The sequence below is a fragment of the Plectropomus leopardus genome, chromosome 21 (assembly GCF_008729295.1).
Source record: "Plectropomus leopardus isolate mb chromosome 21, YSFRI_Pleo_2.0, whole genome shotgun sequence".
Lineage (NCBI taxonomy): Eukaryota > Metazoa > Chordata > Actinopteri > Perciformes > Serranidae > Plectropomus > Plectropomus leopardus.
In genome coordinates this window covers 19,799,773-19,813,582 of record NC_056483.1, presented here as the reverse complement: position 1 = coordinate 19,813,582, position 13,810 = coordinate 19,799,773, and the positions used below count along the sequence as shown (strand labels likewise).

The 13,810-nt window shown below is 43.7% G+C and overlaps 1 protein-coding gene across 4 annotated transcripts in view; it reads right to left on the bottom strand.

Moving 5' to 3' along the window:
- Positions 1-13,810, bottom strand: part of LOC121960465 (partitioning defective 3 homolog) — a 382,155-nt gene that overhangs the window by 23,148 nt on the left and 345,197 nt on the right. The window lies entirely within an intron of this gene.

Below are 13,810 nucleotides of genomic sequence, written 5' to 3'. Positions count from 1 at the left end.
CCTCTTGCATACCTGACTGACATCTCTGTGTGCTTTTTCTTCCCACCCTCCCTCCCTCCCAGCCTTTGCTTCTCAATATCCCCATAACTGAAAGTGTCCCTCGTGCACCGTTGTGAGTGATGCATGTCCCTTTTAGACTGCAGGAGAATGTTGGCCTTTTATGGTACGCAGTCATTAAACACTGTGGAAAACCCTCATTTACATCCCCTTCATTGAAGGGCTTTGAGGGGCCTGTCAATAGGAATCAATAGCCTTCCCTCGGCTTAATCAGGCTCTCCTTTTATCACCAGCTACAGAGGCAGCACATGACAAAATGCATAATTATGGCGAGACAACCGGCTTGATAATAGGCCTGTATTTATGCATACCACAGGGATGAAAGTGACCAAAGGTTAGGAATTTGTGCTGGGAGGGGCTGGGAGCTCTGGGGTGGATAAGGTGAGGGAAGGAAAGGGAGATAAAGGTAGGAGGGGTGTTCTCGGGGATGGTGCTGAGTGAAAAAAGGGAAAGGTTAATCAACAGCATGTGAGAGAAAAGGGAAGAAACCAAGTCAGCCAGGACCTGTTACCCTGTCACTCCGTTTGTCCTCCTGAGGAGCACTTACAGGTGGCACGCCAGCGGTGGAAGTGATTGCTTATTTGGGCCCGGAGGATTCTGGGCGCAATTATGGTGATAATTGCAGATTAGAATGAGCACATCCTTCTGATGATAATGGGCAATAGGACATGCTGCCAATCAAGCTTCATTAAAAGCACAATAAATAGCAGCTCGTAAAGGATGAACAGATCTCGGTGCGTGCCCCTGAGTAGCACTTGGCGAGAGACGGTTATGGTGTTATTCGTACTGCCTGATCAAAATCAATTGTATTAGTTATAGTCCATTTGATTCCTATAGCTTTATGTGTGTGGGAGCACAGGGAGCGTACATTAGGGCTTTTATGTGGATGTGGGCAATTAAGTGGCTCACTCGGGTGTGAGGAGGGTGTGGGGTGATGGTGAAGTCCTTCTATTACTGTTCATTACAAAATCAATGTTCCCTTTATATTGGCATGAGTTTGCTTACATAGCATATGTGATGTTAAAGATGTTAAATGACTTAATTGCAGTCCATAAACAACAGAGCTGCATAGACACATCTATCTTCACACATCTCAAGGGGCTGTGTTGGTATGTATGTATGTATTTATGTATGTATGTATGCATGTATACATGTATGCATGTGTGCATGCATGTATGCGTGTATGTGTGCGTGCTTGTGTGTGTGCGTGCGTGTATCTGGCAAGCATACATGTATGCATGTATGCATGTATATATCTTTGGTCAATATATATTTTGTTGTGTCTTACCTCCTGGAGTATTTTATCTAGATGTGGTTTATGTTTACTTAAAGATGTTATCGTACTGTGATGTCTGATGCTGGCTGGACGCAGGAATATTTACTGTATTTCAGTTAATGTGTCTGAATAATCCCATGTGGAATGGGTCATACAATAACCAGATACGTAAATAAGTACTCATTCATTCATTCATTCATTCATTCATTCATTCAATGGCAACGCTTACAGGGCCTCTATGCAAAAATCAGAACGTATGAGTTATCTGCACAAGGTTCTTTACCTGGAGGGGGCTGAGCCAGCGCCTAGCAGCTATAAATTATGTTAAAAAAATTTGATTTTTTACTCTCTTAGTACATATTATATACGCACATGCCCAAAATACACACACATGCACACACAGAACATGTAGATGCTTTAAATGGAGAGATGGCACAGTGTCCAGGGGCTGCTCATGGACAGGTGCCCTGTCCATCTCTTCAGCTACCAGTCCACATGCCATATTTGGTCCGTATGGGGATTTAAATTGTCGACCCTCTGGTTTAAATGCCAAGTCCCTGTTGCCTGAGCTACTGCTGCCCCAGAGCAAATATATGACCCGCCCTTCACTCCCTATGATTGGCTCTTACTGGTTGCCCTTTTTGATTGTAATGGTTAGGTTTAAGCAAGGGGAGTGAGATTGTTTAGGGTCACAGTAAAAATTGGATTGCTACTTTAATAATGCTCTGAATGTTTCATACAGAACCTTTAAAGACTGCTAAAATATAGAGTTCCCCCAAATTTTCTCTATTATCATAAATGTTTTTATTTCTTTTAACTGATGACACATGTAAGTGAAACCATTATCAGCTGTTTCTGTATGACTACCAATGCCACACACTCCATATGCACATTGAGTCCACAATCTGTTGAATTTCAAAACACCATTTAACCCAAAGGTTTCCAGATTTCCCCAAAGACGTGTTCTAGTAAAGAGTGTGCGCCTCATACCATACATACACTCACACAGCATGCAATTAAGGAGAAGAAGATAGAAAAAACACATCTGCAATTCCGAATGAATTTTCTTTCCATCAAATATATGCCTGCTTTTCTACACACACAAGTACGGTACATGCTATCTTCCCCACTTGAGAGAGATGAGATAAGACCAAAGATAGATCTGGGAAGTCCAATGTATGCAATTAGTTTAATCCCTGTGGCTGGTCAAAGAGAAAACCAGGCCGACTCCAAACAAACAGCATCGTAAATTCTTCTCTTTGACCCTTCAGGGAGGGTCAGTGCTAGCATCAGCATCTAAAACATGCACCACTGGGCGAGAGGAACAAGAAGAGGCAGTGGGAACCAGCTGGGGATCCAGAAAAAGGGCCACAACCCAGGCTGTAAACAAGACTGCTTGAGTCCATATACACAATAGGACCTATTGCCCTTCTCCCACCCACTAAAGCATCAATCTAAGAAAGAGGGTTCTCCTGTATATTACCAAATTTCTGCACAGTGGGTGACAGATGAAGTGCTGGGGAGTGGAATGGGAGAAGATCAGCGCAGACAAGATCTCCAGCAAATTAAAGAACTAGCAGCAAGGCACTTCAATACATTTTTCAAAGTGCTGCAAATGGAAATTGCGTTGAGTATGGGGATGGGATTGGGTAGAGGGATTTAACGAGGGGTGAATTTGTCATGGCAGTTCAAAGGAGGGCTGTGCAATATCTAGATTATCTGCAGGGGCTTCTCCTCTTGGTCCTCCACCCACCATGAGGGCACCAAGATGATGGGATTCTTGGAAGACACTCTCCAGTGTAAATATATTCACATGGAAAGGAGGGGAAAAAAAGCTGGAAAGCTTAGTGCTGGTGAAGAGAGGGAATCAAGGCACCACTATCACTGTAACAGCTGGTAGCAGGCCTGTCTCCATATATAAAGAAGATGGATTCAGCCGCCTTCTCTGAGAGCTCCCCAGTGCTTGGGCACCTCAATGTGTAATTAGTCAGCATGATCGTTGCTGGATGCATCAGGTGTCACCGCTTATAAATCCCCCCGCGAATGCGTCAACGTCTGTAATGGGCCTGAAGAACAAGAGCTGCAAGAAAAGATTGGGCAATTTACGCCAGCGGACCACCTCAGCAATTAGGATGAATGTGTCACCCCAGCCAGCAATAGATCGCTGTGTGGGAATATGAATGAGTGCTGCTCATCAGTTTGCTATAACTCGTGTGTTTGTGCATGAGGGAAAAAGGTCACAGGTTGTATAAGTGTACTCAGGGGTACAGGCAGGCTGTCTGCATCATGATCATATGAGCTTTCAGGTCTTAGTCCCAGTGCTATTTTTTCCGCCCAAAAGGCCGCTTTTAAAATGTGAGTCAATGGAAAATGGGATACTGCCTGTAAAGTAATTAAAAAACATGCAGATAAAGTATCCATATGCCACAGCCCTTTCACAACCAGCATCTTCATTCTGTCCTGTATAATGAGATTTGCTCAAAATTCATTGGTGTGTTCGCAGGCTGAAATGTCAGCACTTGCCCTCTCAGGTTGGCTCCCAAATGCATACACTCGTGCAAACACAGCCTGCGACACATAAATGTGGAGAGAGACACAGAAAGAGGCTGACACACACTCTCCCTCTCCCTGTCTTCACTTTACAGACACTTGCACTCTGTAAAGTCACATTGCTGCTGTATTGAGAGCTTTATTCTGAAGGATTATTGGGAGAGGTGAATTCGCAGGCATGCACCGTCAGGTCAAACAACAAGGATTCAGGTCCATGTGAACAATAACAGACCCTCTACTGATCTCCTCTCGCTGTTTCAACTCATCCTCTCCCTTATTAAGAAAGGATTATAAAAACTAGCTGAAGTAGGAAAATGCTAAACAACAACAAAAAAAAAAGCTTTTTGAACATGTGATGAATACAGCACTGGACAGTATTCATTGCACTCTCAGGACCTCTTTTTGCTCTCGGTCACAAATGCTAGAACAGAAATAAGGGAAAAACTTTTGGGTATTCTCCACCCTCAGCCTGGAATTTGTTGCAGAATGACTTGAAACTCAGGGAGCTGGTGTCGTTAAATCTTTTGAAATCGAAAACGAAAAACTGAGAATTAGATTCTATAGGATGTTGATGTTTTTAGCCTGTCTGGTTGTAAAACTGACTCCCAAAAAGTTCTCTTTTAATGCAAATTTTAGTGCCTTGTGTCTCTGTCTGCAGTTTTGTGTTCTCACTGCTGACTGTCTTGGTCATGTCACCCTTGAAAAAGAGATTATTAATCTCAATGAGACCAACCTGGTTAAATAAAGATTTAACCAATGAAATAAATTGCTTTGTGAGTAACCTTAGGATATCCCAACTTATACAGGAACACTTTTGTTTTACAACCAAATGGTGTGCATGTATCTATATGCATGTGTGACCCCCATCCCACCTGTGTTTTTCAACCTGACCTGTTGACAGGGGTTATGAGCCCTCTAAAGCTGCAGTTGGAGGTATGTGGACGCCTGTCTGTGTAATAGTCATCCTTTGATCCGGGAGGATTTGGCAGATGTCTCACACACCACAAGGCTTAGGCCAAGGATGCAAACTATGGCACAGTCCCCCTGTTTGCTTCTGTTGGTGGATCAAAGCCGTGCTGAGCCTCGGCATGTCCTATAAACACTGCCACTGGCTAATAAAGGAGTAATCCAATCACTGAGAGTGTAACACGGGTCATATGAGCGTACCGAAGGTCAGAGGCCAGCCAATCAGAATGAAAGAAGCAAGCAAGGCAAGAAGTGTAACAATCCTGGGGGTAAAGTTTCAACGCAAGTTTGACATGAGTTCGGAGAGTTGTCACTGACTTGTTCACTTCCAAGTAAAACGAAAAAGACTGAACCGTTGGGGCTTCGGTGTGACTTTAAAATCAGACGGTCTGTTATTTCTTATCTGATCACTGCTGATTGAAATTCCATCAGATTATCTGGTTTCTTGCTCCGGCCCCAGTATCTCCACGCAGCAGATGATGGGGCAGGCTTCTTAAGTTTGGCCCCTTTGGCAATCTTGCATCAAGTCAAAGGCTTAGCTCATCTTTATTCCATCGCCCCGTGGACTTTCATTTATTTCAAAGACAGAAAGATGAGGCAGTTTTTGGGGAGATGGACAGCCTTTGGGACCTACCGTGATGATAGAAAAGATTAGATCTGCATTACCGCTGGTCATTTTCGGAGGGGAGAGGGACAAAGATAAAACAGTTTTTTTAGAGTCTTCAGAGGAAATCAGCATATATCGGCCAATCTCGCCATGATTCTTGCAATCAAACGATAGCATTTGAAGCATATAGCCCTCTCCCTGCATTTATTTCACTCTCCTCTTTACTCTATTTTCCATCTCAATAAAAATATCTTCCAGTTTTTTCTCTTGCCTCATCTCTCTCCTTTATTTCTATCTTTTCCTCCCCATATGTTTTATCTCTGAATGCCTCAATACTCCTTTGTGGTTACAGGGATAGGTCATGAATTCCCTTCTGTCCCCCTCATCCTCTCCCACTAGCCTGGTAAGTGACAGCTGCAGGCTGGACAAAGGCCTGATAATACCCTGGATTTGTCAGGCTCTGACTTCACCCATGTCCTCCTGTGACTGATGCACTGACAGTGGCGCCTTGCCAGCTAAAAACCCCACTGCTAGATGGGGGCTGCTGCTGTTGTTGAGCTGTGTGAATGTGTATGTGTTTCTTCGGTTCCTTTTAGACTCCAAAGTAGCCCATATGGGGTCCTTGGGGGTCCTAAGAGGCCATCATCTGGGATGTCTGCCTAGGCCCTGGTGGTGGCGTGACTGGGGACTGTGGAGCTCTGATTAGCAAGGGAAAGAAGCAACGCCTGTAGAGCTCCAGCAGGCTGTCCAGCATGGCTGGCCCCTGGTGTACCGTTCATCTCTTGCTTCCCTAGTGTGAGAAATGAAGAAACAGCTCTGCCCTGAAGGAAACCACAGAGGGCCCTCAACTAAGAAAACAGAAAATGAAGAAAAGAAGCAGTTCTGCAGCTATCTCTTTGTCCGTTTAGAAAGCTACACCCCTCAGTATTTTTCAAAAATCCTATTTGTCTCGGCACACATGGAGCCTGCCACCCCCTCTGCCCCAACTTCACCCCCAATTTGCTTTATTACCCCAAGGACACGTGCTACAACCACTCTTCACTACAAGTCATTACATTTCAAACACTTTGTTGTTTCTTTCTATTTCACTCTTCTGTTTGAGGGATTGCCAAAATACAGGTGCAAGTGAGGAACTGGCCTTGCAGCTGTCTACATTTCAGGGAGACAGCGGCGATGCCTTCTGCCCAGCCTTTTCACCGCCAAGTTTTATGGCTTCAGTTGCAGTGAGAATGTATTGAAACTGATCAAAGGCGCTTTTGTTTCTGCATGTTGTGCCGTGTGGACGTATTACTTGTGGTTACAAGAAAACAGGTGTGACCTTTTTTACAAAAGAGGAACTGAAAGTGCTTTTGGTTGTTTTAGAACTTCCAATGTACAGCGTGTGGCTTTTATGCTAAAAGACGGAGAGGCTGAGATGGGAGTCTACGGGCTGGCAAAATAGCTTGAGGCGATGCTGTGGCAGAGCCAGCTGGATGGCCAGAACATTGTAGTAAATAAAAGTAAAAAAGCAAGATGGAAGCTCAGGTGCGGTCCAGAAAATGGATCAATTATTCAACTGATCCTGTGCAGCTGCTCTGACTCAGAGCGAAGGACAGACAGGAGGTCACAGTGGCTATCTATTTGAAGTAAAGGCAACTTACAGAGGCTGAGTTCACAAAGTTTGTATTCTCTATAAAGAAGGACATGTTTGACTGTATACAGTGTTTCCATGTTTCCTCTCCTTGACTGTATACTGTACAGCACAATCGATGGTTTATAAAAAGGCACATGCACTGTTAAGATTGAACTTTTACATACTTTCTGAAGACCCACACACAACAAAACAACTACAAGTGGTGATAACAGCCGCCTGGTATGCCACTTCACGTCGCCTGTGTCTCGACCAAATAGTTGCACTTGAACACACTGCAGAGACTACAGCTAATGGCCAACCACCTCACAGGTTCTGCGCCTGCGTGACAGGAAGTAACTCTAATAACTCTAACGCTAGTTAGCCAGTTAGCACATTAACAACACAAATCCAACATTGGCAGAGCAACCCTGCGCCAGTGAACAATAACACAAACCTTTAGAAATAATTTCTGCTAAAGATTTCAATGACTACAGAAAAAAAATCTGACCTGATAAAACAAGTTTGTTTTGATCTCGCTCCCACTTGACTTAAGCTCTTTGTTTACTTCTGTTTCCTTACGTGTGTGCTGAGCCAAACAGCAAATCAGAGTGATTTCATTCAATGCTCCACTGTCGGCGACGCTGATTCACCATGCTGAATTGGCTAAAAAAGAGCCAACGAGGGCCAACAGTGTGGGACACAAGGCAAAAACTAGGGCAACAAACGCCCACCAATGGTCAACTGTCATCTCGGTTCGCCAGGACTCAAAGAAAAGATTCATCAAGCCTACTCTCATGAGCTGCATCAAATCCAATCTAGTTTAACCCAATTCATATCCAATCGCAGCAACTTCTCTTCTCACTCTGTTTTCAGTCCTCCTCATCCACCGAGTTAAAATGCTGATTTGAGAGCTGTTTCAAACGTGCTCTGTTGTATGGGCACTGCCAAAGATTTATATGGATGATAGACTCTGAGAACTTTCTTCACCTCAGTTGCAACTTTTCTATAAGTTATTTTCTGGGAAGAAAGGAGCCAGCCAGCTCCTGACTGACAGCTGCATCCTCCATGAAGAAAGAGATGAACTTTGAAGTTAAGGCCTGTAATCCCAATCCATTGATTCAGAGGCACTTGCTCACTCTGAGAGAGAGAAAGAGAGTGAGACTTGGAGTATGGCTGGGACTGCGTAATGTATTCACACAGGGCACAAACACACACTCACACATGCATGCATTCACGTCATAGGAAGTTCAGAGCGGTGCCACTTGGTAATGAGACAAAGCTGCGCTGCATGCTAATGATTAGAGCTCATCACGTGCCCAAAACTTGCAAGCACACACAGAATTCCTTTGCTGGATCGTGCCCCAGAACACTAATACAGTCAATCTTTTATTTTCAAATAAGCATATAAACAGTATGAAAACACATGTGACAGTCCAAGCCCCATAACAAAGAAAAAGAAAAAAATTCACATCAAATCTAATATTTTCATGTCTAACTGTGTTACAATTATTTACACTAAACAGAGGAGTCTGACAGGTCAACATTCCTCCTCAGGGTAAGGAGAGTTAAGTGTGTAAATAAGGTGTGAAGGCCATGGGCTAAAGTATCCATCTAAACAGGTTAGCTCAGCTTTTATGAGCCCATCAGGCCTTAAAGACAGCTTTTATGAGATATCAACTGGCTTGACACTAACAGGCCATAGGAGAAGTGAGCTGGGGTATACTATATTACTTTGGCTTCCAGGATACTCTTTTACGGACCCTGACACCAAAATATTTGGTCTAAGTATAGGTTGGCGCCGTGAAATATGAAATTGCTTGCTGTGTTTTGCATTAGGTGACCTCAAATAAGTGTCCAGTGAGGCTGGTGCGCTGCAGTGGCGAGTCACCTTTGCAGGTTTCTCTTTTTAAGCAGCACTCCAAAAACCCAGAGAGGGCTGGAGAATTTGGCGGAAGCGCGGGCTAGACGATCGTTAGCACTTAGACAAGAAGGAGCCGAGTGGGTCTTGATATGGGTTTGTGCGGCCAAGTGCGGATGCCTCAAGTGCTTTGCGTAAAACAGATGCCATGTCTGAAGTTTGACAACCTGCTTAGTGAAAGTGAACAAACTGTTTTGAAATTAAGAGGAAGGAAAATATGGGGGTGGGGGGTGTGTCTGCAAAATGAATTTAGTTTCAGTTTTGGTACTATGGAGAATAAAATGAAAAAGGAGAAAGCTGCTTGTTCTGTGTGTTTCTCAGTGTTTTGCTACAGTCATAGTCCCACAGAAACAGTCCTGCAATCATCCCTAACCTGCCTGTCCAGGTCCAACTGAGCTCATCACACAGCTGCATGACCCTGCAGCACTCCTCTCCAAACCCCTCCTTCCCACTTGACTTGCTTTTTAACTTTGCATTCTGAAGCTGCCTCATCCTTCAGCTGCTCTTATGTGCTGGAATGCCCACAGGCAGCTTATTAGAGAGGCACGACTTTTTCGAGCACAGCCTCAGCACAGTAGCAGGAAAACAGACAGGCTAGAGGGGAGCAATTCAGAGACAGGGCTCGGGGTGAGCCCCTGCCAAAAAAAAAAACAGACAATGGGACGGAATATTACTCACATGAAAATGTTGGTGATGTCAGCTACCATCAAACCTCATCCAGTGCACATCTTAAATTTCAAGTCATGGAAGCTTGATCTTCACTGACTCGCTAATATCTGGGATGTATACAGTCTTCCTTTATTTACCAAGTACTGGAATCACCCACGAGTTTGTCTATGGTCAGTTTTTCGAACTAAATAATTACAAATTATTAATGATTAACAGACTTTTTCTCCCCAAAGATACCAAAACTTTTCACATTTTTGTACCTGCAGGCTAACATTGCTGTGTGCTGATTTTGAAATGCGCAGAAATAATTAAAAGGCAGCAGTTGACTCATGGATGTCTGAGCTTCTCGCCACTACTTCAACATTTCCTCCAAAAACTAGGGACGACCAATATTGGGGTTGTTTTCAGGGCCAGTACCGATACCAATTATTAGTAGTTAATGAGTCCAATAACTGATATTTGGAACTGATATGCATTTACAATAAAAACGAAAGGCTTTGGCAATATTTAGAATTTGAAATATAACAAACTCCAACACAAAACTTGGTTTAAATTCCTTTTGCAATTTCCCTGCAACTTTTTTATTAGGTCAAGCGAAAATTAAAATAAAAAATGAATAAATAAAAATAGCTCCCTGAGGTTTTAAAAAGTAAAAGTTCCTCCCATGCTGACACTGTCTTTACACTTGGCGATCATTAAAATAAAACGCTAATACAGATAATCGTCAAAATCCCAAATATCAGCCCTGATAATCGGCCAGGCTGATAATCTGTCAACCCCTTCCAAAAACCTTTTAAAGTCTTCCCTATTTGCAGCTGCTTTATTATGCCACAATAGAGTACTGTAACTCTGACAGAAATAAAAGCAAATGTGCTGTTTACTATGAGCATATACTGCAGCATATTGAGTTCACCATCTGGTGTCTGCAAGTTTTCATACCGTTCTGTGATGAATAAACAATGGTTGCACATAAAAGCAATCTGTGGTATGCTTTTGAATGCTGTGTAACAATGTACTAAATGCATTAAAGTACTAGGATGGTCCTTTAATGCAAATGTATGCAAAGATATCAGCATGTGAATGAGCAGATAAATCCACTGCAGATGCAGATATTCACATGCAGCTGACCCTCTCTGACTCGTTTGCTATTCTCCCACGTTGCCAGAGTGACACACTCTCACTGCCTACCTATAATGAAAGGCTAATATTAGATTTCAAATGGGCCTTAGCAGCGCTGGTGCATTGGCCATATATTACACATGCATTCAGAAATGTATCATTTGACATCTGGTGCATAATTTTCAGGTTTACTTCTCCACTGCCGCATTTCTGCTAACGCCCGTTTTTTAAATTCCCTTTTTAGCAACTAACAAGCCGAGCACATATCCTGTTTTTTATTAGGGCGCTGAGGTTCATTCTGGAAGGCCTACACCTGTAAAGTGTCTCATTTACTCCAGCGCAGCATCACACTGTGCTGAACGCAGACAATCGCTCCCTTTCCAAATGTCAGTGCCTGACGCTCAGCAGGCGAGCCACGAGCCAAAGGTAAATAATTCACGCCAGCCCTCCATAGGTCTCCTCACCGTCCCATACACAAGCAGCCCCCAAGACTTCTTTTCCACAACCCCCTGTGCTGCCGCTACTTCCTCTATACATAATTAACCAGAGAGGCACTGTAGGATGCCCGTCAGTCAGAGCCCAGCTCGAGACGGGGCCACTTTAAACAATAACAATATTGATAGTGGGTGTAATAAAGCAGAATTAAAAAGATGGATTCCAATGATTTTTTTTGCTCCTGGCGCAGCTGGGCCCAGCTTAAGTGGTGAGAAGAGGGTGGCTGAGGAGGGGGGACTGCTTGGTGCTTCTAGGGAATAGATGGAGGTACAGAAGTAAAGAAGGAGGAGGGGAGCTGCTTCCCCTCTCCCCTCCCCACTATCCCATGGCGTCCTGTACCGGCTGCTCTCCTGTCTCCTCCATTACTGGATTAAGTCCTGGAGCCCTCTTCTGAGAGCCAGATAGATGTAAAAGGGAGGGGGTCAGGGGTCATGACCTTTAGTAATGGCCACGCAGACAGATGAGCAAAAGAAAGAAAAAGATGAGGCTGGCTGCGTTGTTTTAATTTGGGCTATCAATGTTGTGTTATAATCAATGTGAAGGTCAAGAGGGTGACAGATACCAACAAATGGGGAGACAAAAAAAAGGACAAAAATGAGAGAGTCACAGCTAAAAAAGACTAATCAATGTTCACATAACAACAATTAGAATGATTTGTCTCCTATCCTTAAACATAATGACAATAATTGATCATAATACAACATACTGCTTCTGGTGAACAATGATTTTGGGGTTGTTATTGTTAGATTCAAAAAATGTTTCTTTTTATTCAACCTTGAAGGAACAGTGTGTAAAATTTAGGGCGATTTAGTGGCATCTAGCAGTGAGCATTGCAGATTGCAATCAGCTGAAACTTCTCCCTGTTAGGATTCCTTTATTATTCATTGTTTTTACTGGGAGCCAAACTATCCACAGAGGTCTCCTCCTCACCAAAACAAATGGACCTGGTGTTTTAAGCTCGTAAAAATACTGGAAAAAACTATTTCCTTTAAAAAAATCTGTGTTTGTATAAGGATCCCATCGCACAGGGGCTGCTAACTATGGTGGCTGATGCTAAAATGCTAAAATGCGAAAAACATGAAACTGTAAAAAAATCATGAATGGCTTGGTTTAGAGTCAGTGTTTGGTTTGTTGGTTGTGGGATACTGTAGAATCATGGCGCTCCATCTGTAGATGTAAACGGCTCATTCTAAGGTAACAAAAGCACAATTCTTTTTCTTATTTCTGTTCTCATTCCGAAATAGCGCTGCTTTGTTGGTGCTTTTGGCATAAGCGTGTGATGCCAGTTGGCACCTTTTGCATGTGCATGAAACACCGCTGGACAGCGTTAGGTGAGAACACAGATAGAAAGACCTAGTTGCGTTAGCATGATGCGCCCAGACGGCTGAATAGAACCTGTTTGTGCACATGAAACACAGCAAAACGGCATCATGTTGAAACGCTGCAGGTAACAATGTAATATATGGAGTGTGAGGGCGTCTATAGGGCAGGCGGGAGGGGTGGTGGATAGGTCCCACAAACAACAGACTTTGATGAGGGAGTCCGGTGTTCACTTCCTGTCTGAATGTGATGTTTTTTATCTACACCTTACCATGTGTCTCTTTCCCCTAAACCTAACCATCCGTGCCCAGCATGTGCGTTTCCTGATGGTCCGGCATTGGTTGCCATGTGCTTCTGTTGGCCTAACATAACAACATGCTGCATCATTCCACATGTGCATTTGTTTACATAATGGTAGCAGCATTCCTGAGCGTAAACAGCAGACACAAAATGTAGATGTAGAATTCCACTGACAAAATGGTAAAATGTGATGCTTTGGGATGAGAACATGTTGTATTTTAGGGTGAATATAGACAACATTAGAAAATATAGAATATAGAAAACATACATATCCGACATCCTACACACTGAACCTTTAATGCAGTGAAACAGACTGACATATGAAAGCCACCTGCTTCGTGAGTGTTGAGCGTTGAATTGCATCTGTACTCGTTCGTAAAGTCACAAAGTCAAACCAGTGAGGGAGAAATCCTGCCATTACTGCTATCTCCCATCAACCTCCAGGAGTCTTACATATGTTAATGCCCCTTCAACCTGTGACCCCCACATTCATGACATCATTATCAACCCAGCCAGACATAATGTTGGCCTGTCACCGCCATGATCTATGGCCACAGCGGCCTCTCTGCTTTAATGAAGCCGTAACGCTGCCTTAAACTGCCGGAGCCGCGACGAGCCTCGGCATGGCCGTCACTTGGCTTAATGCGAGTACGCATCCATCATCTCGCATCAGGCATCAATCAATCAAAAGCCCCTGTGACAGCTTGGAGCCCCCCACCCCTGAATCCACTGGCACGACCACCATACACACACACACACACACACACACACACAAACTGGTTGGCTGTGATTTTGATCTCAATTATCATCATGACTGCGGGCCACCACTTCCCCTGTGACCGACATGCTAATCAGGAGCACTGGCAGTCAATAATCAAGGCATGGAAAAGGCCATCGGGTGCTGGATTGGTCAAGTATAAT